The sequence below is a fragment of the Balearica regulorum genome, chromosome W (genome assembly GCF_011004875.1).
Source record: "Balearica regulorum gibbericeps isolate bBalReg1 chromosome W, bBalReg1.pri, whole genome shotgun sequence".
NCBI lineage: Eukaryota > Metazoa > Chordata > Aves > Gruiformes > Gruidae > Balearica > Balearica regulorum.
Window position 1 is genome coordinate 15,552,854 of NC_046219.1, and position 17,683 is coordinate 15,570,536.

General features: G+C 46.7%; 1 protein-coding gene across 5 annotated transcripts in view; it reads left to right on the forward strand.

Annotated features, from left to right (window-relative positions):
• The window catches only part of LOC142599141 (adenomatous polyposis coli protein-like), a 156,777-nt gene that overhangs the window by 9,767 nt on the left and 129,327 nt on the right, over positions 1–17,683 (forward strand). For 3 of the 5 annotated variants that reach the window (XM_075738811.1, XM_075738812.1, XM_075738819.1), the window contains exon 1: positions 13,133–13,325. The exons of the other annotated variants lie outside the window; for them this stretch is intronic. The gene's annotated coding sequence lies outside the window, so the exon portion shown is untranslated. Of the gene's footprint in view, positions 1–13,132; positions 13,326–17,683 lie in introns of those variants that run through there. 5 annotated transcript variants of the gene reach the window in all.

Here is a 17,683-nt window from a genome sequence, read left to right on the forward strand (position 1 = left end):
CAGAAGCTCCTTGTTCATCCATGCAGGCCTCCTGGCATTTTTGCCTAACTCTGTATTCATTGGGATGGAACACTCTTGAGCTTGGAGGAGGTGATCCTTGAATATTAACCAGCTTTCTTGGGCCCCCTATTCCCTTCAGGGCCTTATCCCACGGGACTCTTCCAAGCAAATCCTTGGAGAGACCAAAGTCTGCTCTCCTCAAGTCCAGGGTTGTGAGCTTGCTTTTCACCCTCCTCCCTGCCCTTAGGATCCTGAACTCCACCATCTCGTGGTCAGTGCACCCAAGGCTGCCTTTGACCTTCACATTCCCAACAAGCCCCTCATTGCTGGTGAGCGAGGTCCAGCATAGCAACTCTCCTCACTGGCTCCTCTATCACTTGGAGGAGGAAGCTGTCATCAATGCACTCCAGGAACCTCCTGGATTGCTTATGCCCTGCTGTGTTTTCCCTCCAGCAGATAGCAGGGTGGTTGAAGTCCCCCATGAGGACCAGGGCTTGTGAATGTGAGGCTGTTCCTATCTGTCTGTAGAGGGCTTCATCCATTTGTTCTTCCTGAGAAGGTAGCCCATAGCAGACACCCACTATAATGTCACCCATATTGGTCTGCTCTTTAATCCTTACCAATAAGCTCTCAAGTGGCTCCTCATCCATCCCTAGGCAAAGCTTGATGCATACCAGCTGTTGTCTCACAAAGGACAACTCCTCTTCCTCATCTTCCCATCCTGTCCTTCCTAAAAAGCTTGTATCCCTTCATTGCAGCACTCCAGTCATGGTAGTAGACCACTAAGCATCCGTGAGGGTGCTTTGTCTTACTGGGAGTACCAGTCCATTCTCCAGGAGTGCTGTCCTGTACTGGCTTATATCTACTAGCACAGAAGACAACTAATAATTAGAAAGCGTGTTTATAGGTTTACCAAAAGGATGAATAGGTCTTTACTTTGCTAGAGGTTTTGAATGAGTGGATAGACAAATGCATGAATCTGTGGAGTCAAATAAACAGAGAGCTGACTTTCAAGTTAAGTTTATCTTATCACTGGACTCTTTCAGTGTGTAGACAAATAACAGCTTTCTTGCTCATATCTTGTACAAAAATTTGGAAAACTTTTTTTTAAAAGTCCACCCTTTTTGTGGCCTTGTTTCTTACTTTGCCATAATATTATAGGGAGATGGAACAAAACATAAAGGAAGCTGGAAATGTAACATGCAGCTGGTTAGGAGGGAAAGAGAACAAGGTATGGCTGGATGTGGTGGGTTGACCCTGGCTGAGGGCCAGGTGCCCACCAGAGCCACTCTATCACTCCCCTCCTTCTCTAGACAGGGGAGAAAAGGTGCAATGAAAAGCTTATGGGTCGAGATAAGGACAGGGAGAGATCACTCACTAATTATCGTCACGAGCAAAACAGACTGAACTGAGAGAGGGAATTCATCTAATTTATTACCAAGCAAAACAGAGTAGAGGAATGAGAAATAAAATCAAATCTTAAAACACCTCCCCCCACCCCTCCCATCTTCCCAGGCTCAACTTCACTCCTGGCTTCAACCTCCTCCCCCCTCAGCGGCACAGGGGGACAGGGCATGGGGGTTATGGTCAGTTCATCATGCGGTGTTTCTGCCACTTCTTCATCCTCAGGGGGAGGACTCCTCTTAATTGTTCCCCTGCTCCAGCATAGAGTCCCTCTCACAGGAGACAGTCCTTCACAACCTTCTCCAACCTGAGTCTCTCCCATGGGCTACAGTCCTTCACGAACTGCTCCAGCGTGGGTCTCTCCCACGGGGTACAGACCTTCAGGAGCAAACTGCTCCAGCGTGGGGTCCCCCACGGGGTCACAAGTCCTGCCAGCAAACCTGCTCTGGCATGGGCTCCTCTCTCCACGGATCCACAGGTCCTGCCAGGAGCTTGCTCCAGCGCGGGCTTCCCACGGGGTCACAGCCTCCTTCAGGTGTCTCCACCTGCTCTGGCATGGGGTCCTCCACAGGCTGCAGGTGGAATCTCTACACCCCCTCATCCTTCCTCCATGGGCTGCAGGGGGACAGCCTGCTTCACCATGGTCTTCACCAGGGGCTGCAGGGGGATCTCTGCTCTGGCGCCTGGAGCACCTCCTCCCCCTCCTTCTGCACTGACCTTGGTGTCTGCAGATGTTCTTACATCTTCTCACTCCTCTCTCTGGCTGCAAAAGCTCTCTCTAACTGTTTTTCTCTTTCTTAAATATGTTATCACAGAGGCGCTGATTGGCTTGGCCTTGGCCAGTGGCAGGTCTGTCTTGGAGCCGGCTGGCATTGGCCCTGTCAGACACAGGGGAAGCTTCTAGCAGCTTCTCACAGAAGCCACCCCTGTAGCCCCCCGCTACCAAAACCTTGCCACGCAAACCCAACGCACTGGATTAAGAAGTGGTAATTGATACAACACATACAGTAAACTACTTCCGTGCCTGAAAAGAGCTGCAGTAGAGGAAACAAAGCAGTATAAGGCTACTGTGCTGCTCTTAATTAGAGGATGAGGAAGCTATGTAATGTAATACAAAGTTAGTGTCAGAGGGGGTTCATTATATAGTTGAGATAGATCTAGTACGGTGTTATGGACCAATTTGCAATTAGCTATATGATTTCTGAAAACAGTAAAAGAGCAATAGGAGTTTGTATAGCAATCCAGTAAACTTCACCATCCATTTACCCATTATTCTAACTGATGCGAGGAGGAAAGTAATCCTTTTTGAATATTCATTTAAGTGGCAGCAAGATAACTGCATGGTGAAAAAAATTAAAGTGAAGAAAGAGCGGGAGATGCCCCAGAGTATAGTACTTGCAGACAAAGCTGTAAACAGGGTGCATTACATAATAATGGATTTAAAGAGCAATGATAGCATTCTGTGAATCTGACTTGTATATGAAATAACTAAACACCATACATTTCTCTGCTTTTCTCATTCAGATCATTACAGGACTTTTCTGTAACTAATTGACCCTGTGAAAGACAAATCTTTTCATTGTTTATGGAAAGATCTGAAATTTAGAAACTTGTAGCGTTCTGAAAGAAAAAAAATATGGAAATTTAGTATATTAGTGTCCTGGTTCTGGCTAGGATAGAGTTAATTTCACAAGGAGCCAGGATGGGTGACCCAAGCTGGCCGGGGGCTATTCCATACCATGTGACATCATGCTCACCATAAAAGGGGGCTAGTGGGGCAGGGGCGGGCTCGGTGTGGCTTCGGGATGGGCTGAGCATCAGTCAGTCCTGGGATCGGTCAATTGTTCTCTGTTATCACCCATTGTGAATATCTGTTATCAGGACTGTTGTTGATTGTTTCCCTCTCCCTTGCTGTCCCAGTAAACTGCCCTTATCCCAACCCACAAGGTGTTGCCTTTGTTTTTCCCATTCTCTTCCCCATCCTGCCGGGGGAGGGGTGAGCAAGCAGCCGTGTGGTGCTCAGCTGCCAGCTGGGCCTAAACCATGTCATTAGTATAATGGAAAAATCTTAAAAGAAAAATTTCATTTCTGATTCTCGATTCCCAGTATGGAATTTTTTGATTTATTTCTGTAGGACTAGTATCTAAGACAAGTTGTATGCCTGTTTTCTGGATGATGCTTTCAAAAACAGTAGCAGTGTTCCCTTTCTCTATTCTCTCTCCATCTTCATGACAGAGGTGATGCTTTAGTTTCTTGATCCTCAGGAAACCTCTTTTTCTGACAGCCTTTTTAATGCTGGTAGTTAGAGATCATCCGTATGGAGAAATAATATGCAATGTTTTTTAGAGAATCCTGACTCACAAAGTAGGAATACAGCATTACATAGTCAAAACACTGACATGAATGCTGATGATAGGTTATGAGTATAACTGTGCGTATATGATCCTAGGCACAAGGATAAGGCTCAGAGGGAACAACAAGCAGTCTGTGTGTGGTGGTGAGAGATGAAAGAAACTTTACTTCACAACTTCCAAGGAAATGAGAAGCAAGAGAAGATGTTTAACAACTTATTTTTAAAATAAAGTTGAAGAAAGGAGAGGAGGTGATCTTTCAGTTGTAGCAACAGGTAAAATATGTTACCAAGTTTTGTAGGAAGATGAAATTTGCATCTAGGTAAAATAAATATGAAAATTTTTTTTTCTGTTAATAAAATTTGTTAATGCAGCTTTTTTCCAAGATGCAGCTTGATGTAAATAAATGTGTAAAACTTGCATTTTTGTATTAGTAAAAAAAGTTCTGAAGACAAATATCTTAAGTTGTCAATACTACACCTCACATTTGTGAATAATACCAAGCATAGTGCCTGGCAACAGAGACTTTAACACATTATCCAACCCACTAACTGTGCCTAGAGTCTGAGTGAGTTAGTACTGTGCATATGTGATGACTAGTTATGAAATCATAGAACCATAGAATATCCTGAGTTGGAAGGTCCCTATAAGTATCATTGAGTCCAACTCCTGGCTCCACACAGGACCAGCCAAATCAGAGCATGTGACTGAGAGCATTATCCAGATGCTTCTTGAACTCAGTCAAGCTCGGTGCTGTGACCACTTCCCTGGGGGAGCCTGTTCCAGTGCCCGACCACCCTCTCGGTGAAGAACCTTTTCCTGATATCCAACCTAAACCTCCCCCATCGCAGCTTTGTTCTGTTCCCTCAGGTTCTATCACTGGTCACCAGAGGGAGGAGATCAGCACCTGCCCCTTTGCTCCCCCTCGTGAGGAAGTTGTAGGCCACGATGAGGTCTCCCCTCAGTCTCCTCTTCTGTAGGCTGAACAATCCAAGGGACTTCAGCCTCTCCTCATACGTCTTCCCCTCTAGACCCTTCACCATCTTTGTTGCCCTCCTCTGGACACTCTCCAATAGTTTTATGTCCTTTTTGTACTGTGGCGCCCAAAACTGCACGCAGTACTCGAGGTGAGGCCGCACCAGCGCAGTGTAGAGTGGGACAATCACTTCCCTAGACCGGCTAGCAATGCCGTGCTTGATGCACCCCAGGATACGGTTGGCCTTCCTGGCAGCCTGGGCACACTGTTGACTCATGTTCAACTTGCTGTTGACCAAGACCCCCAAATATCAATTTCTTTAAGTATATAAAGTGGGGAAGGCCTCTGGGGAGAAGGGTAATACTGCAGAAGACACGTGAAACTGTCCCATTTACGATCAAGCTATCAAAAAACCACCATATCTTACATTTCCTGTTGTAAGACTTCTGATTTTTATGAAGTAAATGTTTGTGGGATGTCCTTTGTTCTTCTAAAACACGTGGACAATCTGCTGAGAGCTTCTGTTTAACAGTGTTTTGTAGATGAGGGAGACAAGTGTCCTGGTTTTGGCAGGGGATAGAGTTAATTTTCTTCCTAGTAGTGGGTATAGTGCTGTGTTTTGGTTTTAGGGTGAGAATAATGTTGACAACACACTGATGGTTTTAGTTGTTGCTAGGCAATGTTTACACTGTCAAGGACTTTTCAGCTGCTTATATTGCCCTGCCAGCAAGGAGGCTGGGGGTGCACAAGCAGCTGGGAGGGGACCTGGCCCGGACAGCTGATCCAAACTGGCCAAAGGGATATTCCATACCATGAGCAATTGTGCTGTGCATCACTTATTTTGTATATTCTATTATTATCTTCCTTTTCTGTCAAATTAAACTGTCTTTATCTCAACCCATGAGTTTTACCTCCCCCCCCCCCCCCCCCCCCCCCCCCCGTTCTCTCCCCCATCCCACTGGGTGGGGCAGAAGTGAGCAAAGCCTGTGTGGTTTTCAGCTGCTGGCCGGGTTAAACCATGACAAGAAATATGGGAGTAAAAAAACCCGACAACAAGCAGGGTTATGCCTTAATTTTATTTGATCTCAAACTGGATTTTTATAAATACAGTAAGAGGTTGGGAAATATTTAGTGCCTGAATTACACGAAGTATATGAAAAAATTGTAAATTCCTCTTCTGGAGCAGAATTCTCATTTAGCTGTTTGAGAACACTGCTGGGCAGACTTACAGGGATCTGGTCCAAAATAATGCAAATAATTGGATTGCGTATATTGAAACTGAGCTGATGATTTTTAGATCATGAAATTGTATCTCTGGGAATTGATAGCTTACATGCAAATATTTAGTTATTTTAATAGTCTTCAAAGCTTTTGAATAATACACAGTAGATATTCCTAGATCTGTCTTGGGTTTTGGTAATGGTATCTTTCAAAGAATGAAAAGCCAGCTCATTTCTGCCACATGGTTTTATTTTCAGTTAGTTATTTTCTAAGTCTAAAACAAGACTTTCTTCTCTGAAATTGCTTTCCCCCCCCCTCACTGGAGTCTGACCTTTTTTAATCTAATGTAGTTTCATTGATATCAGTATCATTAGCAGATGCCAATATTTTGCATAGAAAGGTTTTGAAAGAAGTAAATAGAATATATATCACAATACCATTGACCTGTTTGGCTACATGTCAGTGTGTTAACACCTCTGGAATATACAGTATAGGAAAGGTAATCTCTTAACATACTGTATGTTAAACTGAATTGCAATTAAAATTGGATTTTGCTTTAGAGGCAAGTGCATATGACAGACAAAACATAAGGTGTTGTTATGCAAACACAAAAAGGAAGCCTACAGAGGGTGGAAGCAAGGGCAGGTAGCCTGGGAGGAATACAGAGAAACTGTCTGAGCAGCCAGGGATCAGGTTAGGAAACCCAAAGCCCTGATAGAAATTAGCCTGGCCAGGGATGTCAAGGACAACAAGAAAAGCTTCTATAGGTATGTCAGTGATAAGAGGAGGACAAGGGAAAATGTGGGTCCCCTCCGGAATGAAACGGGTGACCTGGTTACCCAGGATATGGAGAAGGCTGAGGTACTCAACGACTTCTTTGCCTCAGTCTTCACTGGCTAGTGCTTGAGCTGCCACACTGCCCAGGTCACAGAAGGCAGGGACTGGGAGAATGCAGAACCGCCCACTGTAGGAGAAGATCAGGTTCGAGAATATCTAAGGAACCTGAAGGTGCACAAGTCCATGGGACCTTATGAGATGCATCCGCGGGTCTTGAGGGAACTGGCGGATGAAGTGGCCAGGCCGCTCTCCATCATATTTGAGAAGTCCTGGCAGTCTGTTGAAGTTCCCCCTGACTGGAAGAGGGGGAACATAACCTCCATTTTTAAGAAGGGGAAAAAGGAAGACCCAGGGAACTACAGGCCGGTCAGTCTCCCCTCCGTGCCTGGCAAGATTATGGAGCAGACCCTCCTGGAGACTATGCTCAGTCACATGGAAAATAAGGAGGTGACTGGTGACAGCCAACATGGCTTCACTAAGGACAAATCGTGCCTCACACGATTTGGTGGCCTTCTATGATGGGGTGACAGCATTGGTGGACAAGGGAAGGGCAACTGACATCATCTACCTGGACTTGTGCAAGGCATTTGACACTGTCCTGCACGACATCCTTGTCTCTAAATTGGAGAGACATGGATTCGATGGATGGACCACTCGGTGGATAAGGAATTGGCTGGATGGTCGCACTCAAAGAGTTGTGGTCAACGGCTCAATGTCCAAGTGGAGAACAGTGATGAGTGGTGTTCCTCAGGGGTCAGTACTGGGACCAGCACTGTTCAACATCTTTGTCGGCGACATGAACAGTGGGATCAAGTGCACCCTCAGCAAGTTTGCTGACGACACCAAGCTGTGTGGTGTGGTCGACACCCTGGAGGGAAGGGATGCCCTCCAGAGGGACCTTGAGAGGCTGGAGAGGTGGGCCCGTGCGAACCGCATGAAGTTCAACAAGGCCAAGTGCAAGGTCCTGCACGTGGGTTGGCACAATGGCAAGCACGACTATAGGCTGGGCGAGGAATGGATTGAAAGCAGCCCTGAGGAGAAGGACTTGGGGGTATTGATTGATGAGAAGCTGAACATGAGCCGGCAGCGTGTGCTTGCAGCCCAGAAAGCCAACCGTGTGCTGGGCTGCATCAAAAGAGGCGTGACCAGCAGGTCGAGGGAGGTGATCCTGCCCCTCTACTCCGCTCTCGTGAGACCCCACCTGGAGTACTGCATCCAGCTCTGGGGGCCCCAGTACAGGAGAGACATGGAGCTGTTGGAGCGAGTCCAGAGGAGGGCCACGAAGCTGATCAGAGGGCTGGAGCACCTCTCCTATGAGGACAGGCTGAGAGATTTAGGGTTGTTCAGCCTGGAGAAAAGGTGGCTCCGGGGAGATCTAATTGCGGCTTTCCAGTACCTGAAGGGGGCCTACAGGAAAGATGGTGAGGGACTGTTTATGAGGGAGTGTAGTGACAGGACAAGGGGTAATGGGTTTAAGCTGAAGGAGGGTCGATTTAGATTAGATGTTAGGAAGAAATTCTTTACTGTGAGGGTGGTGAGGCACTGGAACAGGTTGCCCAGAGAGGTTGTGGAGGCCCCCTCCCTGGAAGTGTTTAAGACCAGGTTGGATGAGGCTTTGGGCAACGTGGTCTAGTGGAGGGTGTCCCTGCCCATGGCAGGGGGGGTTGGACCTAGATGATCTTTGAGGTCCCTTCCAACCCAAACCATTCTATGATTCTGTGTTTTATAGACATAACAGAATGGGCATTACTATGAGCAAGGAAGAGAAACCTTTCTGCTTCCCACTCAGCTGTCGTATTATCAGAATATATGAGAGAATCTGTGTTGCTGCTTTTGCTCTGCTTGTTCTGTGAATAAATGCAGAACTTAAGGTTATAAAATTGTTAATCTACCATCTTCCATCAGCACTGAATTTACTTAAATCTGTGCTAGCTTTTGAGTAGCAGGTTCATAAAGCTATAGGTCAGGATTAACAGGAATCTTTTCACAGACTATGAACTATAGTTTATAGCTCTTCATAGTTTCAGGAAATACAGTATAACGTGTGTAAAATGAATGGAATATATTAGGAAACCTTTGATATTCCCATTTTGAATTCTAGAAGGGTATATGAGAAATACTTAAATGTGCACTTTAGTTTTAGAGGGTATCAGTTTCTCTGTCATTTAGTATGTCTTTGCACACTTAAAGTCATTCTAGACTCTCTTGCACTTCTAAGTTATGAACATGATTTAAAACCATCACTTGACTAACCTCATTGGGGTATAAGCCACAGTTCATATTATAGCAACTTGCCAACTAGTTAACATGAGTTATTTGAGGTATGTTAACTTGATTTTAAAATAGAGCTGTGCAGGAACAACTGGAAGTACTTTGTCTCTCTTTTTTGAGGGCAGGAATGGTAGCATACATCAAAGTGAGATGGCTTTAGGTCTAATGCAAAATTAGGTTCTAAACTATAACTGTTAGGAGTAATGTGATAGTTCGTTACAGCTGAAGGATTATTAACTCACTAATACAGTCTCTGTATATTTGAGTTTAAAATGAAACAGGGGATCAAAAATTAGGAGGCTGTCAAATATTCCTCTAATTAATGGAAGCTTTGTAAGAAAAAAAAATGTATCAGGAGACACTTTTCTTTTTCCTCATCCTAGAGAGCCACTCTGTGAATACTGGCCCAGTTAACTTTGTTTATGGTTTACCATAACAGCTTATGTGATGGGAGTTCTATAGTTAGCTATAGTGATGAAATCAAATAGGACTTAGTGTGATATCCTGTTGAAGGTAGCAGACAACGTAGTCTAACATTATCTTCTCATTCTTGAAGACCTTTGAAAGTTTAACTAGCAAAGAGCATCTTGAGAGTGAACTACTGTCTTCTGTAACTCTGGTAAAATGAGGCATGAAAAAACAGCTGAAATGGAAGTAGTAATATTTAAATTTCTGTGGTACAGTTGCTTACATTTCCTATACGAGCCTGTAGTGCCTTTCATTTCACTTGGTTCCAACCATGAGGTATTATGAGCCTACTAGTTTCATATGAATCAAATGATTATAGGAAGAATGAAATTTCCTCTAGCATCTTAATATATTTTTAATGAGTGTGGTGGGTTGACCCTAGCTGGAGGCCAGGTACCCATCAAAGCCACTCTATCACTCCTCCTCCTCAACTGGAAAGGAGAGAGAAAATATAATGAAAGGCTCATGGGTCAAGATAAGGACAGGGAGAGATTGTTCACCAATTACCATCATGGGCAAAACAGACTCAACTTAGAAAAAATTAATCTAATTTATTACCAAGCAAAACAGAGTAGAGGAATGAGAAATAAAACCAAGTCTTAAAACACCTTCCCCCCACCCCTCTCTTCTTCCCAGGCTCAATTTTACTTCTCAATTCTCTACCTACTCCCCCCAAGTGGCACAGGGGAATGGGAGTTGCAGTCAGCTCATCACATGTCTCTGCTGCTCCTTCCTCCTCAGAGGGAGGACTCCTCACACTCTTCTTCTTCTCCAGCATAGAGTCCCTCTCATGGGAGACGGTCCTCCATGAACTTCTCCAGCGTGAGTCCTTCCCATGGGCTACAGGCCTTCACAAACTGCTCCAGCATGGGTCACTTCCATGGGGTGCAGACCTTCAGGAACAGACTGCTCCAGCATGGGTCCCCCATGGGGTCACAAGTCCTGCCAGCAAACCTGCTCCAGTATGGGCTCCTCTCTCCACAGGTTGTGCCAGGAGCTTGTTCCAGCGCAGGCTTCCTACAGGGTCACAGCCTCCTTCAGGTGCCTCCACCTGCTTTGGTGTAGGCACAAGCTGCAGGTGGATATTTGCTCTACCATCAACCTCTCTGGGCTGCAGGGGGACAACCTGCCTCACCGTGGTCTTCTTGATGGGCTGCAGGGGAATCTCTGCTCTGGCGCCTAGAGCTCCTCCTCCTCCTCCTTCTTCACTGACCTTGGTATCTGCAAAGTTTCTCACATCTTCTCACTCCTCTCTCTGGCTGCAATAGCTGCTGCTCCTTTTTTTTTTTTCCATAAGTTTGTTATCACAGATGTGCTATCACAGAGGTGTTGATTGACTTGGCCTTGGTCAATGGCAGGTCTATCTTGGAGCTGGGTGGCATCGGCTCTGTCGGACATAGGGGAAGCTTCTAGCAACTTCTCACAGAAGCCACCTATATTGGGTTTGCTTGGCAAGGTTTTGGTAGCAGGGGGGGCTACAGGGGTGGCTTCTGTGAGGATGAACAGGAGTGAGAAAGCTTGTGGATCAAGATAAAGACAGGGAGATTGCTTACCAATTACTGCTAAAACAGACTCAAATTAAAGAAAAATAATTTATTGCCAATTAAAATAGGTATTCATTTGGGTAGTGAGAAACAAGGTGACAAACATTAAAACAAGACCTTTCTTCCCCCCCCAACTTCACTCTACTCCAGACTCCTCTAATCCCCCTCCCAGTGGTGCAGGGGTGTGGGGAATGGGTGTGGGTGTGTGTTTACAGTCAGTGCATAACAATTTCTCTCTGCTGCTCCTTCGTTCTCTCTTTTCCCCTGCTCTGGCATGGATTCTCCACAGGCAGCAGTTCCTTCAGGAATATCCATCTGCTTCAGCATAGGTTCTCCATGGGCTGCAGGGAATATCTGCTCTGCCCTGGAGCTCTTCCTCCTCCTTTCTCTGGCCTTGGTGTTCCCTCTGTTTCTAACTCTTTTTATTTCCTTTCTCCTCTCTGGTGTTTTCTACCCTTTTTAAAGTATGTTTTCACAGAGGTGCTACCAGCTTCACTGATTGGCTCAGCTTTGGCTGTTCTAGTACATGTAGAACCTTCTTTTTATATACCCAAATATTATCAGTGCTGTGTCCTTTTATTGAAAGGAGAAATAGAATGATAATCTTCACAACCTGAGTGATGCAGATACTTGTTAGATTTTCTACAAGGAGAATTTAAATGTCTTACCCATGACTATAGAGTAAGTATTAATGCTGAAATACAGAATTGGAGATACTTTTGCATTTATGATAACATCTGGCCTGCCCTCTCACTGTTTCAAAACCTATTCAAAAGTTGGAATATGAGCGTACGTTGTCACTTAACATAACAGGGACAGGCAGGTTCTTCTAGGGATTATTAGTTTATTGTTACACAAAATTTATAGCAATTAGCATAGCTTTCAGTTAAACAGAATTTCTAGTAATCAGTGTAGCTTTTTTACTATCTAGAGTTTTTAGTTACCTAGACTTTTAAGTCACCAGATTGGGTCAAATCCTTAATAATTACCATGTGATACAGTAATCATAATCTAGATTCAGACTTTACCTAAAAGAACATGAGTCACTCAATCCTTGGAGGAAGATGACAATAGTGGAGGCATCCCTGACCACTGGAGGATCATGGATTTTGCCATCCAGTAGCAGTTCTGGTCTGAGTCCCACTTAGGACTTGCAGCTGCTTGATTTTATAGTCAATATCTCATGTGCTGTTACGCTTCCCTGTTCCATATCGGGTGGTACCACATCCTGACAACAATGCTTGATGGGCAAATAGTCTTGTCCTAATGCTGACTGGGTTTATCTGTTTTATAACTGGGGTCATTGCATCCTGGTGACAACCACAGTGTTGAAAAGGAGAAGAGAGAAGGGGGTGATTTTCTAAGCCTTAGAAAATGGCATTGGTTATAGGAACCATGCTACCAGGGCTCAGGAGCAGGGGGTACCAGTCACATGTGCATTAACAGAAATCATATTCTATATTCTGTAATGTGTGCATAGTAGGTGTATTCAGACTGGCAACAGATTTTAGATGGCTTAAGTAGTTAGTGGTGTGTCCTTTCCATAGCATTGTAATATTGGCTGAGATTAACACAGCCTTGTTATTCTGGAATGAAAGTGTCTTTGCACAGTTATTCAGATGCAACCAGTGCTTTAACTTGTCTAGCCTCGTTTGCATTAACTTTCAGGTAGAGGTATATACCCTTGGGTCCTGCTTTTCACTGTTGGTGGCTGAGTGGTGTGGGTTTACTTTTTTTTTTTTTTTTTTTTTTTTTGCACCTTAACGCTGTGGATGAATCCACGTTAAAGAGGAATGCGGTAGCCACTCAGGGGAAGAAGCGCCCCCCTCCCCCGTGACAGTGCTGTCCAGTCTGCATGGCTGCTCGTTAGCCCCTCTGAAGCATTTAATGTCGGCGACGCGTGCTGTGTTTGGCAGGGCTGCTCCCGATGCCGAGAACAGTATCTCGCCATCATTTCAGCAAGTGCTAAATGCGGCGAAACGTACGTTTTCAGGAAGTGGCTCTCGCCGGAGCCCTCCCGCCTAGGGCGACAGCCCGAAGTACGCAACTGTTTTCCGGCGGGGGCGGGGGGGAAGAAGGACGGGACGGACGACAATCTCCGGGGCGCACCGCCCCATTGGCTGTGCGGCGGCGCCGGGCGCACGTGACTGGGGGTGGTGTGGTGTGTGTGTGTGTCGCGGCACTAGCGGAGCCTCTGGGCGCGGGTGGGGCCGTCGGTAGCGGGATTGAAGCACAAGCGGTTGCGGAGATGGGGTGAGTGCGCGAGGCGGCGCAGGGCCGACGGATCTTGGTGGCCTTGCTGCGGGGGGGAACCGAGGGCGGCTCCCTGCGGTGCTCAACCGCGCTGTGACGGAGGCAGCGACGCCGGAAAGGGAGAAAAAAACCCGCTGTTGTGGTTAAAATGGTGGTGGTGGGGGAAGCTTGTTGACATAAAAAGGGGAGGGAGGGAACCGTATCTAAGGAAAGGAGCATCAGATAACGAAGAATGGAAGGGATATATGGCGAGCATGGCTGAGGTCGTTTTGCCCCCTCCCGCTGCCACAGCGGCAGCTGCCGGTGAGGGTCACAAAGCCTCTACTTCTGTGTCCTGGCGTGGCTGTGCCGCTCTGCAGCGATGGGGACAAGGGGAGGCAGGTATTTCAGGATGCGCAACCCTTGCCTGTGGGGTTGGAACAGTTCTCTGACTTTAAAAAAAAATATTTAACATTGCAAAGATATGTTTAGATCTGTGATTTAACCTGAATGCTCTGGGAAATGTTAATGGGTGAATCCTTTCTCTTTGTCAGATATGCAGCTTTTATTCTAGTAGTTAGGTCATTGCCGTCAAAATACACCATGGTTTTGGAAAAACAAGATTTTTGGAAGACATAGTGCTGAATTATTTGATTGTATTTACTTTTTGAGTCAAAGCTTAAGATCTTTTCTGTTGACTTAGGTGTAGGACTTTGACTATGAACTGTAGGGAGCATTTTTCATTTGATAGTTTTCTTTAATGGATCAGCAACATTCAGTTTAGACTGGTTTAGATAGTCATGGAATCATAGAATCATAGAATGGTTTGGGCTGGAAGGGACCTTAAAGATCATCTAGTTCCAACCCCCCTGCCATGGGCAGGGACACCCTCCACTAGACAAGGTAGCCCAAAGCCTCATCCAACCTGGCCTTAAACACTTCCAGGAATGGGGCCTCCACAACCTCTCTGGGCAACCTGTTCCAGTGCCTCACCACCCTCACAGTAAAGAATTTCTTTCTAACATCTAATCTAAATCGACCCTCCTTCAGCTTAAACCCATTGCCCCTTGTCCTGTCACTACATGGCCTTGTAAACAGTCCCTCACCATCTTTCCTGTAGGCCCCCTTCAGGTACTGGAAAGCCGCAATTAGATCTCCCCGGAGCCTTCTTTTCTCCAGGCTGAACAATCCCAAATCTCTCAGCCTGTCCTCACAGGAGAGGTGCTCCAGCCCTCTGATCAGCTTCGTGGCCCTCCTCTGGACTCGGTCCAACAGCTCCATGTCTCTCCTGTACTGGGGCCCCCAGAGCTGGATGCAGTACTCCAGGTGGGGTCTCACAAGAGCGGAGTAGAGGGGCAGGATCAACTCCCTCAACCTGCTGGTCACACCTCTTTTGATGCAGCCCAGGACACGGTTGGCTTTCTGGGCTGCAAGCGCACACTGCCGGCTCATGTTGAGCTTCTCATCAATCAATACCCCCAAGTCCTTCTCCTCAGGGCTGCTTTCAAGCCATTCCTCGCCCAGCCTATAGTTATGCTTGAAATTGTGCCGACCCACATGCAGGACCTTGCACTTGGCATTGTTGAACTTCATGTGGTTTGCACGGGCCCACCTCTCCAGGGTGTCGACCACACCACACAGCTTGGTGTCGTTGGCAAACTTGCTGAGGGTGCACTCGATCCCACCGTCCATGTTGCCGACAAAGATGTTGAACAGTGCCAGTCCCAGTACCGACCCCTGAGGAACACCACTCATCACCGTTCTCCACTTGGACATTGAGCCATTGACCACAACTCTTTGAGTGTGACCATCCAAATAATTCCTTATCCACCGAGTGGTCCATCCATCGAATTCATGTCTCTCCAATTTAGAGACAAGGATGTCGTGCGGGACAGTGTCAAATGCCTTGCACAAGTCCAGGTAGATGATGTCAGTTGCCCTTCCCTTGTCCACCAATGCTGTCACCCCATCATAGAAGGTGTCATGGTTTTACCCCAGCTGGCAGCTGAGCACCACGCAGCCGCTCGTTCACTCCCCCCCATCGGGATGGGGGAGAGAATTGGAAAAGTAAAAGTGAGAAAACTCGTGGGTTGAGATAAAGACAATTTAATAGGTAAAGCAAAAGCCGCGCACAAGCAAAGCAAAACAAGGAATTCATTCACCACTTCCCATGGGCAGGCAGGTGTTCAGCCATCTCCAGGAAAGCAGGGCTCTGTCACGCGTAACGGTTACTTGGGAAGACAAACGCCATCACTCCGAACGCCGCTGCCCCCCCTCTCTCTTCCCCCAAGCTCCTTATAAACTGAGCATGACGTCATATAGTATGGAATATCCCTTTGGTCAGTTTGGGTCACCTGTCCTGTCTGTGTCTCCTCCCACCTTCTTGTGCACCCCCAGCCATCCCGCTGGCAGGGCAGTGCAAGAAGCAGAAAAGGCCTTGGTCGCGTGTAAACACTGCTCAACAATAAGTCCATAGAACAAAAACATCTCTATATTATCAATGCTGTCTCCACCACAAATCCAAAACATATCCCCACACTAGCTACTATGAAGAAAATTAACCCTCTCAGCTGAAACCAGGACAATATCCACCCCTTAGTCCATACTATTTACGTCATGCTCAGGTCCCACACTATTCAATACATCCTCATTAACCACTACCACCTTTCTCATCCCTTAACAGTATATTAATATCATTCCCTTAGTCTGTGGACTACCCTCTTAAAATGTCAATAAATGTCCACAAAATGTCCATTAGGTTCACTTGGTCCACAACCTTGGGCTCCATCCACCATGGTGGTCACTCGGGACAGGAGAGGTGGTTGACATGTGGAGTTACTGGGCACCAAAACCAGCTCAGGTCAGGTCCACTGCTGCACTTGCACTGCTTCCTGTAAGGTTTGTCCTCCATTGGTTCAGGTGTTTCCTGCTATAGTAATTCCTGTAACATGCAACTCAAATCATGGGTTACAACAATTTAAAGGTATTTCCATTACAATCTCCACCCCTGGTCCCTTCGAGTCAGACCATCAGATTTAACATTGCAATGAACTCCTCCCCTTGCCCCTGCTCCGGCTTGGAGTTATCCTCAGACTGCAGTCCCTTAGGGGAGTACCTGCTCCAAGTGGAGCCTTATCCATGAGCCACAGTCTCCTCAGGGGTACACCTGCTGTGGCATAGACTTATCCACAGCCACAGTCACTTCGAGGTGCACCTGTTCCAGCACGGCCTTCTCCATGGGCCACAATGCCTTCATAGATATACTTGCTCCAGTGTGGCCTTTACCCACAGTCACAGTTGCTTCAGTCCTCTCAGAAATAAACCTGCCCTATCGTGGGCTCGTCCATGGCCACACACTTTGAAATGTTCCAGCATGACCCCATGCACAGCCACTGATGCTTCAAGGTGTACCTGCTGCAGCATGGACTTATCCTTGCCACAGATGCTCCGAGGTGTACCTTCTCCAGCGTGGACTTATCCTTGGCCCACAATCCTTCCAGAGGTATACCTGCTGCGGCACAGACACAACCACAGCCCCAGACACTTCGAGATATACCTGCTGCGGCACAGATACAACCACGGCCACAGACACTTTGGGGTGTCCTGCTCCGACGTGGAATCATCCACAGGTCACAGTCCCTTCGACTCGCGTGCACACAGGAGTTCCAGCCTGTCCAGTACAGCAGCACAAAACCAGCAGTGATGCCCTGGCCATCTGCCAGGCCAGGCTCATCGCCACTGCTGTTATCAAAATGTTCCCAGGCACAGCACAGTAAGATGATAAGCAGTACGGCAGTACAGCAAGCAGCGAAAGCACAAAGCAGCCACTCACAAGCACTAGACTCTAATAGATAGTAAGGCAAGCAAGCCCCATGGCAAGCACAGGAGCCTGCCAATTAATAGCTCAACAGCTAATACTAAATAGCTAATAGCAGCTATAAATCCAATCTAGCACATTCCAATCAAATCTGGCATTATCTCGAACCCTTCGTGCCCCACACTGGGCGCCAAAAAGGATTGTCATGGTTTTACCCCAGCTGGCAGCTGAGCACCACGCAGCCGCTCGTTCACTCCCTCCCCATCGGGATGGGGGAGAGAATTAGAAAAGTTAAAGTGAGAAAACTCGTGGGTTGAGATAAAGACAGTTTAATAGGGAAAGCAAAAGCCACATGCACAAGCAAAGCAAAGCAAGGAATTCATTCACCACTTCCCATGGGCAGGCAGGTGTTCAGCCATCTCCAGGAAAGCAGGGCTCTATCACGCGTAACAGTTACTTGGGAAGACAAATGCCATCGCTCCGAACGCCGCTGCCCCCCCCCCGTCTCTTCCCCCAAGCTCCTTATAAACTGAGCATGATGTCATATGGTATGGAATATCCC